Source organism: Natrix helvetica (assembly GCF_964273705.1).
Source record: "Natrix helvetica genome assembly, chromosome: 7".
NCBI classification, from domain to species: Eukaryota; Metazoa; Chordata; class Lepidosauria; order Squamata; family Natricidae; genus Natrix; species Natrix helvetica.
The window spans coordinates 5,615,694-5,638,444 of record NC_138558.1 but is presented as its reverse complement, the minus strand read 5'-3'; the positions used below and the strand labels follow the sequence as shown (position 1 = coordinate 5,638,444).

Genomic DNA, 22,751 nt, shown 5'->3' with positions numbered 1-22,751 from the left:
AGGAAAGATGGCAGGCAGATCATCATTTGATCATGGCCTGAAGGAACACAACTGCATTTAGACTGCGCAACAAGTTTTTTTCTGGAATTTATTTTTGCTTTGAGAAGGCTTTATGGTCTACACATGTAGTCCTCGGCTTATGACCGCCCTTGAGCCCAAAATTTTCATTGCTACCCAAGGCGGTTGTTATATGAGTTTTACCCCATTTTGCGGCCTTTCCTGCCACCGTTGTTAAGCGAATCACCGCAGTTGTTAAGTTAGTGACACAGTTGTTAAGCGAATCTGGATTCCCCATTGACTTTGCTCATCAGAAGGCTGCAAAGGGGGAAATCATGTGACCCCGGGACTACCGTCATAAATACCGTCATAAATACGAGCTAAATAAGCTGTTGTAAGTTGAAGACAGCCAAATCTTACACCTCCCTCTTTGCAAATAGCAAAGTATGTTTGCGCGTACGAGTTCTACCCACCATCCATTTCAGAGATCATCAATTGCTACTATGGGTGACTCCTGCATTTGCATTTCATGAGCAGGAGTAACGATGTAGTAAACCATGCGGAAGATCACAGTGGTCAGGAAAGGGATAAATTTAGAAGTAAATCCACAGGCTCTGGGATTGATCATGCAAGCAAAAGTCTTTGAGAATTGGCAAAAGGAAAAAAAATGATTTGGAAGGAAATCTCAAAAGGTGCTTTTTCAAAAAGCAACTGGACTGGGGTTTTTTTTTTACTTGAGGAAGAAGAAGAAAAGGTTTCGCTTCTCAGCTGAGAAGCTTCATCGGTTCTGAAAAACAGTCCTGTTGCCTTTTGAAAAAGCACCTTTGGGACAACTGCAGGTAGCCCTCGAACTACAACCACAAAATTTCTGTCGCTAAGTGAGACATTTGTTAGGTGACTTTTGCCCCATTTTACGACCTTTCTCGCCGCAGCTGTTAAGTGAATCGCTGCGGCGGTTAAGTTCATAACGCGGTTGTTAAACAAATCCAGCTCCCTCCATTGACTTCGTCTGTCGGGAGGTCACAAAAAAAGGGGATCGCGTGACCCCGGGAAACTGCAACCGTCATAACTATGAGTCAGTTGCCAAGCGCCTGAATTTTGATCACGTGATCCTGGGGGATGCTGCAAGGGTCGTAAGTGCAGGAAACGGCCATAAGTCACCTTTTTCAGTGCCGTTGTAGAATTTGAACAGTCACTAAATGAAGTGTTGCAAGTCGAGGACTACCTCCACAGGCATTTTGAAGAAATCCTAGGAAATGTCATTCGAATAAGCAATCGTTTAGAGCAGGGGTGTCAAACACAAGGCCCGCGGGCCGCATCCAGATCGCGATGGTGTCATATCCGGCCCGCAGGGCCATCCTGGAAAATGTTAAGGCACTGGCCTGCATCACGGTCTACCCAATGCAAACATTCCAGCAGCTTGGGGAATGACGTCAAGCTGGCCACGCCCACCCAGTCGACCATGCCCAGTGAGTGGCGTCAAGCTGGCCATGCCCACCCAGTTGGCCACACCCGCCCGGCCCCCCTAGGTCAACCACAGCAGCCCTCAATGAATTTGAGTTTGACACCCCTGGTTTAGAGAATAAACGGGAGGGAAATGCCTCAATTTAAGGGGAGGAATGGAAGATATAACGGTACAAAGTGAACATCAATGTTCAGCGAGAAAGGAAAGGCTAACTCACAGCTCAGGGAAACTCAATTAAAGGATGGTTGGGCCTATGACGAGATCGGAGCCAAGCAAGAAGGTTGAAAATCGGCGGCGCAGTGGTTAGAGTGTAGTACTGCAGGCCACTTCTGCTGCCTGCCGGCTGCCTGCAATTTGGCTCTTCAAATCCCACCAAGCTCAAGGTCGACTCAGCCTTCCATCCTTCTGGCGTATTGGGGGCGATACGCTGATTCTTGCTTAGAGAGGGCTGTAAAGCACTATAAAGCGGTATAGAAGTCTATCAGGGATGAATGCAAACTATAGCAGGGTGTAGCTGAAACAGGTTGCAACAGTTAGGATCTGCTAAGGATGAAGAGTTCTTAGAAAATATAGACGTCTTGTGAGGTCCTTGGTGCCTCTCTGAGCTTGGTGGTTTTCTTGCAGACCTTTCATGACCATACTAGCTAACATCATCAGGGCTAGCATAACGAAATGTCTGCAAGGAAACCACCAAGCTCAGACAACACCAAGGCCCCTACAGTTCAACCCCTGAGATAGAAATTATAATCTAAACTATCGATATCTCTCATGTATTGTTCTGACCGAGGTTTCCCAAGAGCAGGAAGCAAATTCCTGGTCCCAACAAAAAAAACCTTTTATTAATTGACTGTGAATTCTTCTCGTTCACATCCATCAAAGTCTTTCAAGGGAGGATTTACAGTCACAGACCTTCTCTGGCTTGGAGAGCTGCCAGGCCAAGATCTGCAAAACTTGGCAAGGAGTCTCAGAGAGTCACGAACCAATGAAGCAAACTGATTGTCTCCTGCAAACTCCACTCCCCCTTTGCTCCTCTTTTATTTCCTCTGGGAGGGGCCCTTCATCGTCCACCTGTGGCCTTACTCCCAAGTCGACCCCTGTTCTTTAGCTGTTCCCTTCTCCTGGCAGCTCTGCGCATGCACACACTGGGAACAGGCTCCAGCTGTTCTTCTGTCCCACTGATGTCTGACTCTGAAGGCAGCTGATAACTGGCATACGGCTCTGGCCCCCTCTCTGCCTCCGACCCAGAGCCCTCATCAGAGCCTTCCCCAGACTCCAGGACTGGCCCAGGTTCCTCCCCAACCTCCTCACTGTCCGAATCTGCCGCCAGCTCTGCTGGCCGCTGACGGGCCACAACATCTATGTTGGCATGAAGGCTCAGGCTGACTTCTGAACTACCCCAGTTTTTTCATAGTAACTCTGAGCGCTGAAAAAAAATGCAGGGATGTTTCAATATTGTCACCTTAAAGCTACATTTTCCAGGGATTTCAATGGTCGAACCCTGACAATTCAACAGTCTATGAAGGGCTATTTTTTTTCTTACAGGTCCACTTAGAAAAATGAAATGAGACAATAGAATCCCAACATCTCATCTACAAAACGAATCAATGGTGGGTTTTAATGACTACACACGACAACATCCCTAAGATCATCCCAAGACGCTCGCTTGCATCTTTCAAACGGGTCAGCTTCAACCCCTCGACCACAACCGCCACAAAATGAAATGCAAATGTAAACGATGGCACTAGAAAAACCATGGCTTAGGCGTAGCCATAACAAGGGAGTTTTCAGATCTTCTTTGCAAGCCAGGAGAGGAGAGAATTATCTTAACTTGACTCTGCCTGCCCTTTCAGACAACTTTAAAAAAATGTAAGCGTTTATATTTTCTGGAGGGTTGAAAACTAACTACTTCTCTTGGAAAGGATATGAGGGACCCAAGTTAAAAGCAACAGGTCTGCCCTGGACTGAGTTATTTTTAGGATGAGCTTTTTAAAGCAATCACACTACAGCGACAAAAAGAAATATTACTTCTACTAATAGTACTATTATTACTACTACTACTACTATTACTACTACTACATATAAAGCTCGGAGAACGAACGTTCACCTTCATAGATATCATCTTCTTTTTCTTCTTTTAACGACTCCATAATCCCTTGCGGGGGTGGAGTCTGGGCTACTGAATGGAGCTGTGTGTTTACTGGCCGGATGCTCTACCTATTGCCAATGCGGAATTTTGTTCGGCAGATATATTCTCATTGAGCCTCGAGAGAGAAACATCTGCCTCTACCTAGGATCGAACTCACAGCCTCCTCACTGTGTGAGGCAAGAGCTCCACCTCTAGGCCACTGCACCACTCACATATACACACACACGATATATATAAGCATAGGTATACAGGTAGTCCTCGACTTACGACCACAATTGAGCCCAAGGTTTCTGTTGCTAAGTGAGTTTTGATCCATTTTAAGACCTTTCTAACCACAGTGGCGAAGTGAATTACCGCAGCTGTCAAGTTAATAACACGGCTGTTAAGTGAATCCGGCTTCTCTGTTGACTTTGCTGGTCAGAAGGTCGCAAAAGATGACCGTGTGACCCCGGGACACTGCAACCGTCATAAATGTGAGTTAGGTGCCGAGGGTCTGGATTTTGATCACATGATCATGGGGCTGCTACAATGGTCGCAAGTGTAAAAAATGGTTGTAAGCCCCTTTCTTTAGTGCCGTTGGAACTTTGAACAGGCACTAAATGAACTGTTGTAAGTCGAGGACTACCTGTAGCTGCTTCTTGCGTACGCATGTTTTTTTTTAATCCGTCTATCTCCATCCCTTCCTTGGGTAGGCTTTGGAGATTGAAAGCTTAATTTTTCAAATAATGATTGGTAAGGAGGAGGAGGAGGACGACGACTGTGGAGTCCTTGATAGTCTCTGAGCTTGTTTTTTATTGAAATATATTTTCTTACCCAACCAAGCAACATCATCAGTGCTATAAGGGAGGAACTGGGTATGTCTAGTTTAATAGAAAGAAGGACTAGGGGAGACATGATAGCAGTGTTCCAATATCTCAGGGGTTGCCACAAAGAAGAGGGAGTCAAGCTATTCTCCAAGGCACCTGAGGGTAGAACAAGAAGCAATGGGTGGAAACTAATCAAGGAGAGAAGCAACTTAGAACTGAGGAGAAATTTCCTGACAGTTACAACAATTAATCAGTGGAACAGAAGTTGCCTCCAGAAGTTGTGAATGCCCCAACACTGGAAGTCTTTAAGAAGATGTTGGATAGCCATTTGTCTGAAACGGTATAGGGCTTCCTGCCTAGGCAGGGGGTTGGACTAGAAGACCTCCAAGGTCCCTTCCAACTCTGCTATTGTATTGTAAGGGAGTTGGGTTTGCAGAGGTGGGAGGAGGAGGAGGAGGAGGAGGACGACGACGACTGTAGGAAAAAGTAGAGTTGTGAAAAATAATGCAATAGTGGAGTTCTTTTGCAAAGCAGGAATTGTACTGATGGGTAAGAGAAAGTTAACACAGGACACATTTTTTTCTTAACTAAGTTCATGCCATCCTTGGTATTCAGCACCTCACCTTCCATTTTTCTTTCCCACTTTTTTTTTAACCATTCACGTTTTCTAATATTGATCGCCTATAGCTGCTCTAGTTTCATCGTTAGGCCAGGTAATTTTTATTCATTCCTTTCATGCTTTTCTCATTTCTCTGAGATCTTTAAAAAAAAAAAAAACCACAAAGCATCTAAAAGAGAATTGCAGCCCGGCGCATTCATCAGTGTACACCCCACCACCCAAAAAAAGTGAGACAACATTAGGAAAAATCACTACACCACAAATCTGAAGAAATGCAATGGCTGGCAAGAGAGAGACAGAGACAGATAGACAGAGGGATGGATGGATGGACAGATGGATCAATGGGGAGACAGATATTCTGATCCATAATTTCAAGATATCTCATTGAAGTTAATTTATGTTAAAATAGAAACAAAATGTTACTTTCACAGAGAGAGAGAGAGAGAGACAGACAGACAGACAGACAGACAGACAGACAGACAGACAGACAGACAGACAGACAGAGAGAGAGATGGAGAGAGAGAGACATAGACAGTCCGAAACAGACAGAGACAGACAGACAGAGATGGAGAGAGGGAGACAGAGAGATACAAAGAGAGAGAGACACAGAGAGAGAGACAGAGAGGGGGAGAGATGGAGAGAGGGAGAGACAGACAGAGAGACAGAGAGATAGAGACAAAGAGAGAGAGAGAGAGAGACAGAGACAGAAAGAGGGAGAGAGAGTGTGTGCAATGTGTATTAAAATAATGAATGTGTTACACAGGAGTGATTTACTATACTGGGAGGGGTGCATTTCAGGACTCAAGACCAGTATTGATCTAAAATAGTGAACAGATTTCAGTGTTCCTTTGTGGAAGGTGCAAAACCAGGGCCCAAAGATTGGTTTTCAGGAGAGAGGGAGGGAGGGAGGGAGGGAGGGAGGGAGGGAGGGAGGGAGGAATAAAAAGGGAAATACTTTTTCAGTTCCATATGGTACTAGATAAGGGAAAATGGGTGTCCTTGCTAAACACCTCCCCCCCCCCTGTCATCATCCCCCTATATTTCTTTCCCCAATATTTCTGAATTTTTTATGTATCCTGCTGAGGCAGCCTCAGAATCCTTGGAGGGCGAGCGGCGTGGTGTCATATCGCTCGCCAAGTGGATGGTTTGTGCTTTTGTCGAAAGAACAGAGCTGGCGATATCAGAGGAGGGGCAGAGAGAGGGTACCCTGCTTTTCCAAGGGCTGCAATACCTCCGGAGAAACATTTCTGCTCTCTTCTAGAAGATGCTTCTCCAGTCATCCAAATCCACCGTTTCTTCCCCTGACTGTGAATTCAGCTCGGCTTTAAATTTCAAGCCAACCCCCCCCACCCCCACCCCACCCTCTCACCACAAACCAACAGGAAAGATTCGGTCCAAACCGAATTGTGAAAATTAGAACCAGCGGGCCGGAGAAGTTGGTTTGTTTCTCCTCTTTCTGGGTTTTAGCTGCGATCTCTCGATCTGCAAATTCGAGGATAATAGCAAGTCTGCAGAGCTGTCAGAAAGCTTGGGACTTTTTTTTTTTTTTAAATCTCTTCGGGGTCAATAGATGACAGTGTTTTGAATTTTTAAACGACAACATTATCCCTGAAAGGGGAGGGAGGGAAGGGGAAAACCCTGCATTTATAACCGACAGATGGATGAATTGCAAAGTCTCGTTCGCTGATATGCATTCATTTCTGAGCGTCTCCTGACAGCGAGTTTCTGGTTAACACTTCAATGCCCATTCAATACAATACAATACAATTGCAGAGTTGGAAGGGACCTTGGAGGTCTTCTAGTCCAACCCTCTGCCTAGGCAGGAAACCCTATATTGTTTCAGACAAATGGCTATTCAACATCTTCTTAAAGACTTACAGTGTTTGGGCATTCACAACTTCTGGAGGCAACTTCTGTTCCACTGATTGATTGTTCTCACTGTCAGGAAATGTCTTCTGCTTAATTCTAGGTTGCTTCTCTCCTTCATTAGTTTCCACCCATTGCTTCTTGTTCTACCCTCAGATGCCTTGGAGAATAGTTTGACTCCCTCTTCTTTGTGGCAACCCCAGAGATATTGGAAGACTGTTATCATGTCTCCCCTAGTCCTTCTTTTCATTAAACTAGACCAGCGGTTCTCAAATAGTGGGGCGCGCCCCCCAGGGGGGGCGCGAGGCTCCGTAAAGGGGGGCGCGAAGGCTCCCTTTCGATCTGGGTGCAAATGAGGGGGCCGCGGCCGCCGGTGCACAAAGAGGTCTTTGTGGCCTCGCTCGCGTCTCCTCTGAGCTAACTGGCGGCGAAGGCGGCAACGGCGGGTCCCATCGGCTCCTCTTCCTCGCCGGGTCGGGGGGAGAGTGCGAAAGTCGCCGGGAAATGGGGGTCCGCCCCTGCCCTGCTGGCCGAGCAAACACGCCTCTCGGGGACCGCTTTGGCCACGCCCGGTGGCCGAGCCGCCGCAGCGCACGCCCCGTCTGCTTGCCTGCCTGCCTCCGCCCCGGAGGAGCGCTCGCTTCAGAGCTCGCAAATACAAACCCAGGAATCGCTCCGTCCGGAACATCGCGGCTGCCGCATTGGGATTTCCCTTGCCCTCCACATCCAAACCGGGAAGCTTTGTGGGCTGTGGGGAAGCTGGGCCAAGGAGGGCTTGGAGAGGAGGCCATTAGGAAAGGCCAACCTCTTTGCTAGGGCAAAGATAGGTAGACAAATGATACTATTTACAGTCTCGCGGGGGGGGGGGGGGGCGCGAAATGTTTTCTTCTTCCTAGGGGGGGGGCATGACAGAAAATAATTGAGAACCACTGAACTAGACATACCCAGTTCCTGCAACCGTTCTTCATATGTTTTAGTCTCCAGTCCCCTAATCCTCTTTGTTGCTCTTCTCTGCACTCTTTCTAGAGTCTCCACATCGTTTCTACATCATGGTGACCAGAACTGAATGCAGTATTCCAAGTGTGGCCTTACCAAGGAATTATAAAGTGGTATTAACACTTCACGTGATCTTGATTCTCTCCCTCTGTTGATGCAGCCTAGAACTGTGTTGGCTTTTTTGGCAGCTGCTGCCCACGGCTGGCTCCTATTTAAATGGTTGTCCACTAGGACTCCAAGATCCCTTTCACAGTTACTACTGTTGAGCAAGGTACCACCTATACTGTACCTGTGCATTTCGTTTTTGTTGCCTAAATGTAGAACCTTACTCTTTTCACCCTTGAATCTCATTTTGTTAGATAGCTCCCAATGTTCAAGTTTGTCAAGATCCTTCTGTATCTTTAGCCTGTCTTCTGGAGTGTTGGCTATTCCTGCCAGCTTGGTGTCATCTGCAAGCTGGCAGGAATAACCAACACTCCAGAAGATAGGCTAAAGATACAGAAGGATTCATTCATCCAATACAAAGGTGTGGTTTTTTTTACGACTCCTGGGTGTTCTGCATTTTGTTCGATTTGGTCTTAAATAATTTGATCCTGGCGAGCAGACTTGGCTGCTGCCTCGCTTGGCCTTAATAAAGTAGAATTTGTGGGCATCAATGCCTAGGCCCGTGAGGGCGAACCGATGGCACAGGTGGCACGCGGAGGCCTCTCGGCTGGAACCAGTCGCCCCAGCTCAGCTCCACTGCGCATGCCTCCCTCTGTCCAGTGGATTTTTGGGTCTCTGCCATGCATGCGGGAGACACATGCGCATGTATGCGCAGGGGGAGTGCGGGGGGGGTGTCACTCCCCCCCTGCCCCATTTTCTATCCCAGGATGCTTCAGGGAGGCCTGCTAGACCCAAAATGGGGTGTGGGGGTGCGGCATGCCACCCTGAACCACTTTTTTGGTCCCAGGAGGCTTCAGGGAGGCCTGCTAGGCCCAAAATGGGGTGTGGGGGTGCGGCATGCCACCCTGAACCACTTTTTTGGTCCCAGGAGGCTTCAGGGAGGCCTGCTAGGCCCAAAATGGGGCATGGAGGTTGTGCGTTCATGCACGGGGAGGGCAGGGGAAGCCGGGGGAGAGCACATGCATACACACAGGGGCAGGGGCAGCGCGAAGACAAATAGGTTAGTCATCACTGGCCTAGGCCAATTCTCTTTTCCAATGAGGAATGTTTATATTTGGAGGAAGAAAGGGAAAAAAAACTGTTCATGCTTCCTGTTTCTTTTTCCAGATGTTTAACCAGTTGTTGATCCATAGGAAGACTTCTGGTTTAATTAATGAAATGAATTGTAGTTGAATGAAAAGAAGGTCTAGGGGTGACATTGATAGTAGTATTCCAGTATTTGAGGGGCTGCCGGACAGAAGTGGGGGTCAGTTTATTTTTCAAAGCACCTGAAGACAATGGATGGAAACTAATCCAAGACAGAAACAACTTGGAATTAAGGAGAAACTTCCTAATGGTGTGAACAACTAAACAGTGAAATAGCTTTGCCACCAGAAGTTGTGGGTACCCCATCACTGGAGGTTTTTAAGAAAAGACTGGACAGCCACTTGTCTGAAATGGTAGAGGATCTCCTGTTTGAGCAGGGGGTCAGACTAGAAGACCTCCAAGGTCCCTTCCAGCTCCATTATTCTGTTATTTTGTCATTCTGTTTATTCTCTGCTGAGGGAGGAGGGATTTTTTATTTTTCAAAGTCTTCAAGTCTTTTGGACACTAGGTCAAAAAAGGGCCTTTTTTTGCAGAACAAAGATAAATATTCGCATTATACTGACTTCTTCCCAATATTATGATATGGAATGTTCAGTTTTAGAGATTAACCTGGTTCTTTCAAAATCAATTTCATATCCTGTAGCTTTAAGGTGCTGGAAAAGGGAGGAAGTTTTTTTCTTTTTTTCTTACTGCGTTCTTGTGTTCTGCGATGCGTGCATTTATTCTCCTGTTCGTTTGTCCTATGTATGTTGCAGGGCAGATTTTGCATGGTATTTCGTAGACTCCTTGGTTTTCTAGCTGGATTTTGTCTTTGGGGTCCCTGGATTTTGTCTTTGAAAGCTATCAAAATACACACACACACACACAAACACACACACTTTCATAGCTGAGTTTGAAAGAAGCCTTAAATGGAGACTACAATCTGCACCTCAGGATCCATTTTCAATTTATCAGTAAAATATAAACCTTTGTCTCTTATCGCTGCTATTCACCTTCATCATATAGGCAACATTTTTTAAAAAAATAGTTTAGAAATATCTATTTGCCCATCTCTGGTGCAATGAGAAGAGAACCAAAATTAATTCAATTTCTCTGCAATTCCTTATCCCGTTTTATTACTTTTTAAAAATATTATCTGGGAAACAAATTGCCTGTCTAAAGTTTTCATGCCTAAGACAGGACTAGAACTCACCGTCTCCTGGGAACTGGCCCAATCTCACCTAGCTGGCTTTCATGCCTAAATCAGGACTAGAACTCACTGTCTCCTAGTGATTGGCCCAAAGTCACCCAGCTGGCTTTCATGTCTAAGTCAAGACTAGAACTCCCTGTCTCCTAGTGATTGGCCCAAAGTCACCCAGATGGCTTTCATGTCTAAGTCAAGACTAGAACTCACTGTCTCCTAGTGATTGGCCCAAAGTCACCCAGCTGACTTTCATGTCTAAGTCAAGACTAGAACTCACTGTCTCCTAGTGATTGGCCCAAAGTCACCCAGATGGCTTTCATGCCTAAGGCAGGACTAGAACTCACCACTCTCTGGTTCCTAAGCCACCGCCTTTTCCACTGCAACACACTGGCCATGAGAGCTAGTCGCATTCAATTCAAACTTGGTCTTATGTTTCCCCAGTCAAAAGGGATCAAGGAAAGATCTCTTTAGCAGCTATTGGATATATGGCCAATGATATTTTTCTTCCCACCGGTTCATGATGACTAGGACTGAATTCAGAAACTGAATTCCCTCCGATAAGTTTTCATCACCAAGATGAATAAGGATGAAAAATACATGAGGGGAAAAAAAATGGTGCCAAACATTTTCTCTACATCTTTGGAGGCCAAAAATTGAAGGGACGATGATAAAATCAGTCTAAGACTTGTTGTGCCAAAGGAATGGAGTCCAAATCAGAATGGATATCAGGTCTTTCATGCATCATCTGGATTAAAACTTTTATATTCTTTTCTGCAAACACAAACACATATTGCTGAGGTTTATCGAAGATTTTAATAAACAGTGCAAGACAAACAGTGTGACCGTTTTTGACTGAATTGATATTTTTTTTCCTGACGGGGGAAAAAAAAAACCCAACCTTTGATGCAGGAAAAGCTATAATCATGCAAAAATGGCCTTTTAATTAGGAACAAGGATAAAAGTCTGCCATTTGCATTTTTACCCAATCAATGCTTTTCCAATACACAAACATGGTTATATTTAGGTATTCGGGATTTTGTTTTTTTTTTTGTTTTTGCAGGATATTGTATCAAATCAATAAAAACGGAGACATTTTAAAATGTGTTTGTGAAATGTTTGTATTAGCAGAAGCATGTTATAAAATGCATGATGTCCCTTCCCCCCCAGAATGCAGTCTTAGGCAAATTAGTGCATAAAGATATCCTGACAACGGTGGAGATAAATGTAATTTATGTTCATTTTCTTTGCTTTAGTTTGTTGTTAATCAAAATTATTTCTAAGGCAAATGAGACAAGGAAAAGAAGTTGTCAACATGAGGGAAGAAAGCCGAAGCAAAATAACTTTGACCAGCCCTACCTCGCAGATCAAAAATATGACTTCTTTTTAAAATATACACCCACAGCCACTCACTCATACGTAGATAGTAGACAGAAAGGTATAAAGTTCAAATGTACTTCAGATTGCAAAACAAAAGCAGTGTGAATCGACCACTTTATCATTTTTGTTCTAGAAAAAAAAGTCAGAAAGTGTCTGGTAACTATCTTTTCAGACAAAACAATTTTAATAAAAGCTGTAGATTCTTTGTGAACCTCAGCAGAGTTCACCAGAAGGGTTGCAGTCTTGAAATATCACAATGCCAGGAAAAAATAATGCCTGATGATTCAAAGATAAATAGGTAGGTGGGTGGGTGGCTGAATGGCTGGATGGCTAGATGGCTGGATGGAGATAGACAGATGATAGGGGGGGGAGGGAGAGATGGACAGACAGACCAGTAGACAGATAATATAAATATGAGAGACAGATGAGAGATAGATGATAGAGAGATAGGTAGGTAGGTAGGAAGGTAGGTAGGTAGGTAGGTAGATAAGATAGGTAGCTAGCTAGCTAGCTAGGCAGGCAGGCAGGCAGGCAGAAAGGCAGATAGATAAGATAGGTAGGTAGGCAGGCAGGCAGGCAGACAGGCAGGCAGGCAGATAGATAGATAAGATAGGTAGGTAGGTAGGTAGGTAGGTAGGTAGGTAGGTAGGTAGGCAGGCAGGCAGGCAGGCAGGCAGGCAGGCTGATAGGCAGGCAGATAAATAAGCAGGCAGGCAGGCAGACAGACAGACAGATAGGCAGGCAGGCAGATAGATAAGGTAGGTAGGTAGGTAGGTAGGTAGGTAGGTAGGTAGGTAGGTAGGTAGGCAGGCAGGCAGGCAGGCAGACAGGCAGGCAGGCAGATAGATAGGCAGGCAGGCAGGCAGGCAGGCAGATAAGATAGGTAGGCAGGCAGGCAGGCAGGCAGGCAGGCAGGCAGGCAGGCAGGCAGATAAGGTAGGTAGGTAGGTAGGTAGGCAGGCAGGCAGGCAGACAGACAGACAGATAGGCAGGCAGGCAGGCAGATAGATAAGGTAGGTAGGTAGGTAGGTAGGTAGGCAGGCAGGCAGGCAGGCAGGCAGGCAGGCAGGCAGGCAGGCAGGCATGATAGAGAGGCATAGGAGAAGGACTGGCCCGCTGTACCTACGCCAGCGAAAATGGAGCCGCACTACCTGTATTCTTCCTGTTAACTGCTACTAATACAATATACAGGTCAATACATTGCAAATAGATTTATCAATTTATTTATTGGGTGGGAGGCCTGTTTGGCCAGAGGTTAGAACCAATGTCACAGTAGTGTGTGTTTATGTGTTGGTTATTTTATGCAACTTTTCCTTTTTTTAAATGTTTTTTTTTATCTATTTTGGGTTGTGTATTTTAACCTTGTCTTGAATAAAATAAAATAAAAGATGCAAAAAAAGGAGAGACTCATAGAATTATGATACCTACAATGAACAGAACCAAATAACGGTGCCATAAATCTGAAAATCTTTCCAACAAGCCAACCTTTAAGCTCTTTTTATTTTGACTCCTCTATTAGGCACAAATGATATAGCAATATAGGAAATTCTTGACAATTGACCTTTTTATTGAAAATTCTAGTACAGAGGGAGGAAAAATGTTTTCTCCGAGAAAAACTTAAATGATGGCATAGGGCTGTATTGCTATATATGTAACTATTCTCCCTCTAATGGTCCATTTCCCATAATAATAATAGCAACAACAACAACAACAACAACTGGTTAAGATCAGGAGTACTGAAAAAAGAAACAGAAGGCTTTATTTTGGCAGCTCAAGAACAAGCCTTAGCCACAAACTGCATGAAGGCAACAATTCAACATGTTACCACCAACAGCAAATGTCGCCTCTGTAATGAGAAAGATGAGACAGTCGACCACTTGATCAGCAGGTGCAGCAAAATTTCACAAACTGATTACCTACAACGCCATGACCGCGTTGCTAAGATTATTCACTGGAAATTGTGCCAAAAGTTTGGATTTGAGTACAGCAAAAACCACTGGGACCATCAGGTTGAGAAGGTTTTAGAGAATGAGAAAGGCAAGATCTTGTGGGACTTCAGAATCCAGACTGACAGGCACTTGGCCTACAACACACCTGACATAACAATAATTGAAAAGAAAAAAGTATGGTTCATGGACATTGCAATACCTGGAGATGCACGAATTGAAGATAAACAGCAAGAAAAAATCACAAAGTACCTTGCAAATTGAGGTTGAGAGACTGTGGAAAAAGAAATCATGTCAATTGTAATCGGAGCCCTTGGAGCAATACCTAAAGGGCTCCCTCGCTATTTGGAAATTCTAAATTTACCTGACTTGAACATTCTGACTCTACAAAAAGCCACCCTACTTGGAACAACTTATATCCTCCGACGTTACCTTTACAGTTCCAAGGTCCTTGGTTAGGACTCGAGCTGTTGAGCTACCAACCAGCCCCATAGGCTGTGAATCTCACCAAATATTAAAATAATAATAATAATAATAATAATAATAATAATAATAATAATAATAATAATAATAATAATAATCCTAGTCCTAGGATTATTAAAAATAGATTAAAAATAGTCCTAGGCCCCTGGGTGGGGCCCGACTAGTAATCAATGCCAAATCCGGCGAAACAACTGGCCGCTGTGATACAATCGTATAATAATGATGATGATGATGATGATGATGATGATGATGATGATGATAATAATAATAATAATAATAATAATAATAATAATAATAATAATACAGAAAACGAAGCTAAGATAGAAAAGAAATAAAGCCAAACATTTGGGTGTATTGAATCCATATAGGTAAAGGTAAAGGTTCCTCTCTCACATAAGTGCTAGTTCCCGACTCTAGGGGGCGGTGCTCATCTCCATGGACCGGCATTTTTCTACTTGCATTTTTTACATGCTTTCGAACTTCTAGGTTGGCAGAAGCTGGGACAAGTAACGGGAGCTCATTCTGTCACGCGGCGCTAGGGATTTGAACCGCTGAACTGCCGACCTTTCTGATCGACAAGCTCAGCGTGTGAGCCACTGAGCCACCTTTAAATACACATAGACACACAAAGAGAGAGACAGACAGACAGACAGACAGAATAGGAATATCAATACAATTAAATCTAGGCTACAACGAGAACATTACAGGACATTATTAACGCATTTTAAAAAAAACAGGATTTTAAATTCCTTGCATCTTAAAGTCCTCTTGCTTAAATAAGTCTGGGAAAAAGTCAGATATGCATTAACACAATGTCTCCCAAAACATTTATTAAATATTTCTCCCAGCCCCTAAAGTTCATTTAGTGACTGTTTGAAGTTGCAAACGCACTGAAAAAAAAGTGACTTAGGACTGCTTTTCACACTGATGACTGTTGCATCATCCCCGTGGCAGTAAAACGGGGCAAAGTTCACTTAATAACTGTCCTAGCAACAAAAATTGGGGGACCAATTGTGGCCGTGAGTCAAGGACTAGGACAGGCCTGTCAAACACACGGCAAGCGGGTCGGATGGGTCACATGCTGGCCACACCCACCCGAGGTTTAACGAAGGATTTTGCTAAAGTCGCGATATGTCACACATTCTACCACCATGACACCACGAGTTGGACACCCGTGGTCTAGTAGTTAAGCCATGGCGATAGGAATGGGTGTGCGCTAAAATATTTTGTACCGCTATCTTCTGCTCTGTGATGTGTCCACCTAAAAAATTGCTTGTAGAAGCAGCACAAGATCTGACGAGTGATGTCATACTTCCTTGAAAGTCACTTAACTGTATTGGGGATGAAATAGAAGAAACTGAATTGAAGAAAAAGTTAGAACTACACTCTTTGTGTGAACGTAACGGCCGGTGATTTGCTTGACTCTGCCCCAGGCGCTTCTTCTCGTACATCAGTTGGGAAAACGGTCTTTCTAATGGAATTGTTTTCTATTTTAGTTCAGGCCTAATTTCAAAGGGATTATAAATACTCGGTCGAATGGTTGTGTCTGATTTAAAATTGAACAGAGATTCAAAATCAGCCTTGGTAAAGTTTCGCATTTTGAACTCCGGGGAATGTGCCGGCAGCTCCATCTGTCGTAACTGGAAACGGAGGTGCAGTTACTTAAAGAAGAGATAGCCGAACGAGAACTGACACTTTAGGGTGTCTTAGAACCAGTTGCCTATCCCCTCCCACCCCCCTTAATATATGTATCTATCACATTATTGCCCTTTGGGGTAAACAACTTCATGCAAAGTCAGAAAAAGAGCAAGAAGTAATGAGTAAAAGAAATTAACGGCGGGAGAAAAGTAGAGCTAAAAGTTAAAATCAAACTCAATCTGATTTACACCAACCCAGTTCGTTTTGCTTCTCCTTAGCTTTCGATCTTCTCCAACCATCTTTGATTGGATCAGATCCACAGCGCCTTAATCCACTGCTTTTTCTTCATTCAATTATTTAAAATGGCAACTCTGACGGCACTCAAAAAATCAATACAGCCTCAGCTGACTTCCCAGATGTCTTAGAAAGAAATGTGAGATATTGAGGGACAGGGTTTCTTTCTTTCTTTTTTGGGGGGGTGGGGTGGAGGAGGAAGGGACAGTAATGGATACTATGTCCAATCTACCATTTCAGGGTTGAAATGAGGGGTCCTTGGTGCTTTCTGAGCTGGGTTGTTTTCTTGCAAACGCTTCATTACCCAACTAGGTAACATCATCAGTGCTAGAAAGGAGTGGAGTTTGCTCTCACTTTATATTCTAGTGCAGTGATGGCAAACCTTTTCGGCACCGGAAATCCAAAGACCAGCTGGCCAGTGCATGCATGCCTGTTTGTGCAGCCCGGATAACAGCCTCTTTTTTGGCTATTTTTTTGGGGGGGCAATTTTCCAGGGCTCCAGTGCCCATGAAGACCAGCTGGCCGGCACACAAAAAAAGGCCCCCAAACACCCTGAAAATAGCCCCAAAATGCCATTTTTGGGGCAGTTTTTCAGGGTGTTTTTTGGGTGTTGTCCGATGTTCCAGTCCCTGCGAAGAACAGCTGGCCGGAAACCAGAAGAGCAGCTGGCGACGGCTGGTGCCCCTGCCCACAGAGAGGGCTGTGTGTTCCACCTCTGGCACATGTGTCATAGGTTTGCCATTACGATTCTAGTGGCTAGCCCTGACAGTGTTGATGGGGATGGTTTTAGAGATTTTTTGGTTGGCCTGTTTACTGTTGGCTCCTTTGGCAGTTTCTTGAGTGGGGTATTATTTACCAAATTTTTCAGTGTATAAGACACACTTCCCTCCCCCCAAAAGTGGGTGGAAATGTCTGTTATAGTGTAGCCTTTATCGTCATTGTACAAACTCAATACAACAAAATTGGTCTGTGTGTCTTAAAGACCGAATGTTGCCGAAGCCCCACCCATCTGCCGGCCTCCACCCTTTGGGCTCTGCCTCCCAGCAATTTGCCTCCTTGCAGCAAACAGCAAACAGCCTGGTCAGCTTCAGCTTTAGCCTCTGATTGGCGGTTGAATTGGCCTCCCAGAATACCGCCTATCAATTGTTCCAGGCTGCGGGGATCGCCGCCCATTGCCACCGCCACCTCTCACTGCACTCCACATTTTCGCCCTCCACGTATTTCATCTTCGTCTTCGCATACGCCATTTTCGGCCTCCGCACACCCCATTTTTGGCCTGTTCCAGGCGGTGGGGACAGGCAGCGGTGGCAATCCCCGCCGTTTGGAACGGGCCGAAAACGGGATGCATGGAGGCCAAAAATGGGGCATGCGGAGGCAGTGATAAGGTGGTGGCAGTGATGGGGGGGGGCAATCCCCGCAGCCTGGAACAGCTGATAGGCAGTATTCCAGGAGGCCGATCCAACCGCCAATCAGCTGCTCATGCTAAATCAGGCTGTGCTGAAGCTCACCAGACAGTTTTCTGTTTGCTACAAGGAGGCAAATTGCTGGGAGGCCGAGGCAGATATTTTTTTTTTCTTGTTTTCCTCCCCAAAAAGCTAGGTATGTCTTATAGTCTGGAGCATCTTATAGTCTGAAAAATATGGTGCTTGATTGTTGGTCTGACATTAATCTTGATCTATGCTCATCTGGGTGTTGACTGCTGGTAGGAAGGTATTTTGGTCTTTTTGTTCCCTTTTTGGCTTGTTGATTGTCCATTTTGCACAGCCTGTAGATATCATTTACCTCTATGTGTCTGTTGATGGCTAATTTGTCAGATTTACCAGGCTTCTAGAAGTTCCCTAGAGTCCCATCTTCCACTTCCAAAATTCCTTAGTGCCCAATCTTCCACTAATGATGGGGCACATCTTACCCAAAGGACCTCTCCCCCCATTGCTTCAAAGTGAAGAAGAAGAAGAGGAAGGAGACAGGTTACCTGTCCCAAATCTAGCATGTTCCGCTATGGGTAAAAGACAGCACTGACATTTCTGAAAGCAGAGTAAGGGAAAAGCAAAATTCGCAAAGGAAGCTGCAGGCAGGCGAAGGGAACAACTTGCGAAAATAAAAAATGCTGAATTGCTGTTGACAGGGAAATCCCAGCGGGCTCGGAATTTGCAAACCCTTTTGAAAGCTTTTGAATGAGTCAAACAGACACCTAGCCATGCAAATTTATTCTTTTCCTCCTGAAAGAAAAAGGGGGGGAAAACCTGCCCAGAAAAATAACATTTAGATTTCCTAATTAGCTCGCTAACTTGTGCAGGGGGAAAAGGATATACCTAAGAGTACAAATGTAGGACAGACTTTGTTCTGTTGCTAAACTTGGTTTATCAGAAATTCTGCCAAGGGAATATTTGGCAGCACAACGCCTTTCAAACTGCCCTGAAAGGCCAACACAGAATACCTATACTTCTCCGGGCAGGATTTAAATGTACAGTTCTTGGAAAAGTAATTTGATCTGCAATGCCTTTCTTCCCACCCTTCCCAACAAAATGTTGCAAATGAAACATGTAGAGGGGCTTACTGCTAATCATCCGAAACATGAGCAAAAGAAGGCCAAATTTGGTGCGGAGACAAAAGCCAATGGCTGGATTACAAAAAAATAGTTCCATCAGATCCAGGGAGTGTCAAACTCAATGTCCGCGTTCCAAATATCATGCAGAATTAAATCCGAGTCCAAGGCAGAGCTATCCTTAAAGTTCCAATTTAATAAGACAGACATGTTGGCACAAACTGTGGAATCCCAAATCTAAAAGCTTCCTGGGATTCCACCCAGTTGAAAGTTCATGATCTTATCCCCACACCCATAAATCCATCACATGGTCCAATCTTCTACGGCCACGCTGGCATCTCCACCCAGCTGGTTCCGGTCAGGTAAAGAGGTGCGGAGACAAAAGATGACCTTGGGCTTCTTGAAAGGAATGAAAACAACACATTCCACAATTCTACTCCTTTCTATTCCCCCTCCCAATTACTACACTAACGAAACAGCATAATGAAATAATAGAGAGTGTGGCAGGCCAAAGATCCTAAAGAGGAATATAACTGCAGGCCTGACACTCAATTTTACTGAGGGCCGCATTGGGGGGTTGTGTTTGACTTTTGGGGGCTGGGGTGGGCATGGCCAGCTTGACATCACTCATGTCAGAGATTCCTATGGGGGCCCAAGCGCTCTGCCAGTGAAAATGGGCCCTCCCAAGCTCTATTTCTGCTGGCAGAGGCACCATGGGCCGGTTCTTCCCTGTTTCCAGTGTGGCCCCTCAGGTCAGATCTAAGCACCCCGTGGGCTGGATGTGGCCCCTGGGCCTTGAGTTTGACACCGTTCATCTAGGGCTTTGGAGAGGGGGAAATGACCAGACTGAGCCCGAGGAGTCAAATGTGTCATAAGTCTCGAGTCTCTTCATGCCCACAAGAGATCTAAGTCCTGTTCACCTTGAATTCCGTTGACTCTTATCTACCGCCAATTTGCTTTGACCGTTAGTAGTTCAGATTCTTCTAGAGAGCTTAAGATTGCAATAAATCTTTAAACCCATTTGAACTGTCTGGATCTCCTGATTTCCCCAGCGCTTGACAAAACCTCAGGGAGGGGGGGGGGAGGATATCCCAGTGCATCCATCCAGCGGGAAAAGAACTTGGGCAACGGCTTGCAGTGTTCCTTTCCAAGTGTCCCCTCCTGGCATTCTCCATGCCACCATCCGACGTGTCCATCATCCCAACAAAAATTAAAAATAAATGTTCTGTATATATGAAGGCGAAGGTTCTCCAAGTCACTGTAGGTTGGTTTCCGAATGTTTTGTTACTGGGCTAGGTTAACATATTCGGCCAAGTTTCTTGTGTACATGTATGTGGATATACACACTCTACACACAAATAAATAAATATATAAATACTCAAGGGCAAGCGTGATGGACCATTAGGTTTTTGTGATCCAGAGCTCCACCAAAACAGAGGACGGAGAAGGGAAATAAGGGCTGCTGGAAAGATTTTTACCTGAGCTAGGTTTCTACAGGTTGGGCCAAGTAGGTAGTAACTCAGCCTGCCACGCCCCTGAACCAGTTCTCTTGGCAGCGTCGTAGATGCCGCCATCTTGTTTTTTGCTTCTGTGCATGCAGTCGCCCCTTGTTTTTTGCAAAAAACGAGAGGGAAAACGGACCATTTTTTTTGCCAAAACGTAGGCGTTTTTGCCTTCCCCTAGCCTTGCGGAAGCCTGCAGAATGCTGTTGGGGGTTGGGGGAAGGCAAAAACGCTTCCGTTTTTGCAAAAACGGCCTGTTTTTTGCCCGTTATTGGATATACCGACCGTTCGTTCAGTCACTGTTTTAGGTTACAACTGTACTGAAGAAAAGTGACTCACAACCATTTCTTTCATTTCAGGACCTAGGTATTTGCGGGATCGCATCCTACCACACACTTCCCTGCGACCGATTCGCTCTCACAGGGAAGGACTCCTCCGGGTGCCGTCCACTAAGCAATGCCAACGGGCGGCACCTAGGAGTAGAGCCTTCTCTGTGATGGGCCCAACCCTCTGGAATGACCTCCCCCCCGATATCAGAACCACCACCGACTTCCCCTCCTTTCGACGAAAACTGAAGACTCACCTGTTCCGTTTAGCCGGCCTGGACCATTCATAACCTTATTATACCTCCTGGCAGATATATTTTAACTGGGTTATTTTAATTGGGTATTTTTAGGATTGTTGAAATATTGTTTTTATCTACTTTACTTTGTACAGTGTCGTATTGCCTCCTCTTCTATGTTTTTATGATATATGTTTGCATTCCATTTTATCTGTTTTATTTGACTGTACACCGCCCCGAGTCCCTTTGGGGAGAGGGGGCGGTATAAAAATCGAAATAAATCGAAATCGAAATCGAATTTTTCAGACTTACGACTGCTGCAGTATCTCCGTGGTCACGCGATCAAAGTTTGGAGGCTTGGCAACTGACTCACATTTATGACAGTTGCAGTGTCCCTGGGGTCGTGCGATCCACTTTTGCGACCTCAAAGTCAATGAGGAAGGCAGATTCACTTAAGAACTGTGTTACTAACTAAACAACTGCAGTGATTCACTTAACAACTGTGACATGAAAGATCGTCAAATGGGGTAAAACTCACTTTGCAAATGTCTCGCGAAGCGACAAAGGTTTTTGGGCTTGATTGCGGTTGTAAGTTGAGGACTGCTTATATTGCAGGCTAGCTCTGCTTACTGCCAGCAGTTCGACCCTCATTGCCTCAAGGTTGAAGCAGCCTTCCATCCTTCTGAGGTCGGTAAAATGAGGACCCAGATTGTTGGAGGAAATATGCAGTGTTTTATGTTATTGATTTAACAATTGTAATGATTCACTTTACAACTGTGGCAAGAACGTTCATAAAAATGGGGCAAAACTCACTTGAACAGCAATGTCTCACTTAGCAACATAAAATTTGGGTTCGGTTGTGGTTATACACTACCTGCACTCTCCTAGGCAGGGAGAAAGTATATTTGGCGGAATCCAAAGAATATAAGGTCTTCTTGTATATTTATGAACTCAAAGCCAACATAAAATAATTTAAAAGTACCAACTGCCGTTACTTTTGCCTATGAATTAAAATAAACTATTCTATCACTTTTTGTTGGTTCTTCTGTTTTATAATTTTTGGCTGTGTATCTATATTCCAAATACCAAAGGAAGCTTCTGAAAAAATTTTTAATAATTAAAACCATCTAAGCAATAATAAGATAATAATAATAATAATAATAATAATAATAATAATAATAATAATAATAATAATAATAATAATAATAATAATAATAATAATAATAATAATATTTCATTAATATAATAATATTTCAACAGAAAATAAGCTTTATCGTAATATTCTGGACAATTCATTATATTTCCATACGATAAAACAGTTTTTGTAACACCTTACATCCTGTTGCATCTTCACCATTCCAAAATACAAATGGCCATTTCTCAGAAACAAATAAAACAATTTTTATAATCATTATTCTGTTACAAAGCAATTTTGAGAAATAATTTGAGGGTTGTTTTTTTTTTGCCTTCTCTTTCAAACCCTTATATTATTTCCGAGCGTTAGCTCGGAAATTTAAATTCTATATTCTTGTTGTCTAGTCCATTAAAAAAGATTCTGTGCTTCCAATTCCAACCGGTTTGTCTATAATTATTTGATTTCCCTCTCCGCTTGTAACACAAAAACTCTTATTGACTGGAAAATATTGTTGGCTAATTAAAAAACACACTCCTGTTCTTTTAGAGCGTACAAATTTCTCATTCCCTCTTCTTTCGTATTAACACTCGCTTAAAAATCAGGAACAGCATCTGATTATACGGATCTGTAACATAGTTCGCTAGCATGCATAGAGCTTAAATATAATGCGGTGGTGGGTTTCGGATCCCGTTCCAACCGTACCTCCGCGGAGCATTGCGCAGGTGCTGTATGCGCCATGCGTGTGCGTGGAAGCCTTAAAAGACAAGTAAGGAGCTCGGGCGGTGGGTGGGCCCTCCGGAGCCCCGTACCAGAACGTTATCCGGTGCTCCGGGCAGGCTCCTGTACGCCCGTACCAGGGCGTACCGCCTGCAACCCACAACTGATATAATGGTAATATAATGATGGCATGATTTTTTTTCTGCCTATGAAAAACTACAAA

At 44.4% G+C, this 22,751-nt stretch overlaps 1 protein-coding gene across 8 annotated transcripts in view; it reads right to left on the bottom strand.

The window, feature by feature from the left end:
• CTNNA2 (catenin alpha 2) overlaps positions 1-22,751 on the bottom strand; it is a 653,992-nt gene that overhangs the window by 257,199 nt on the left and 374,042 nt on the right. The window lies entirely within an intron of this gene.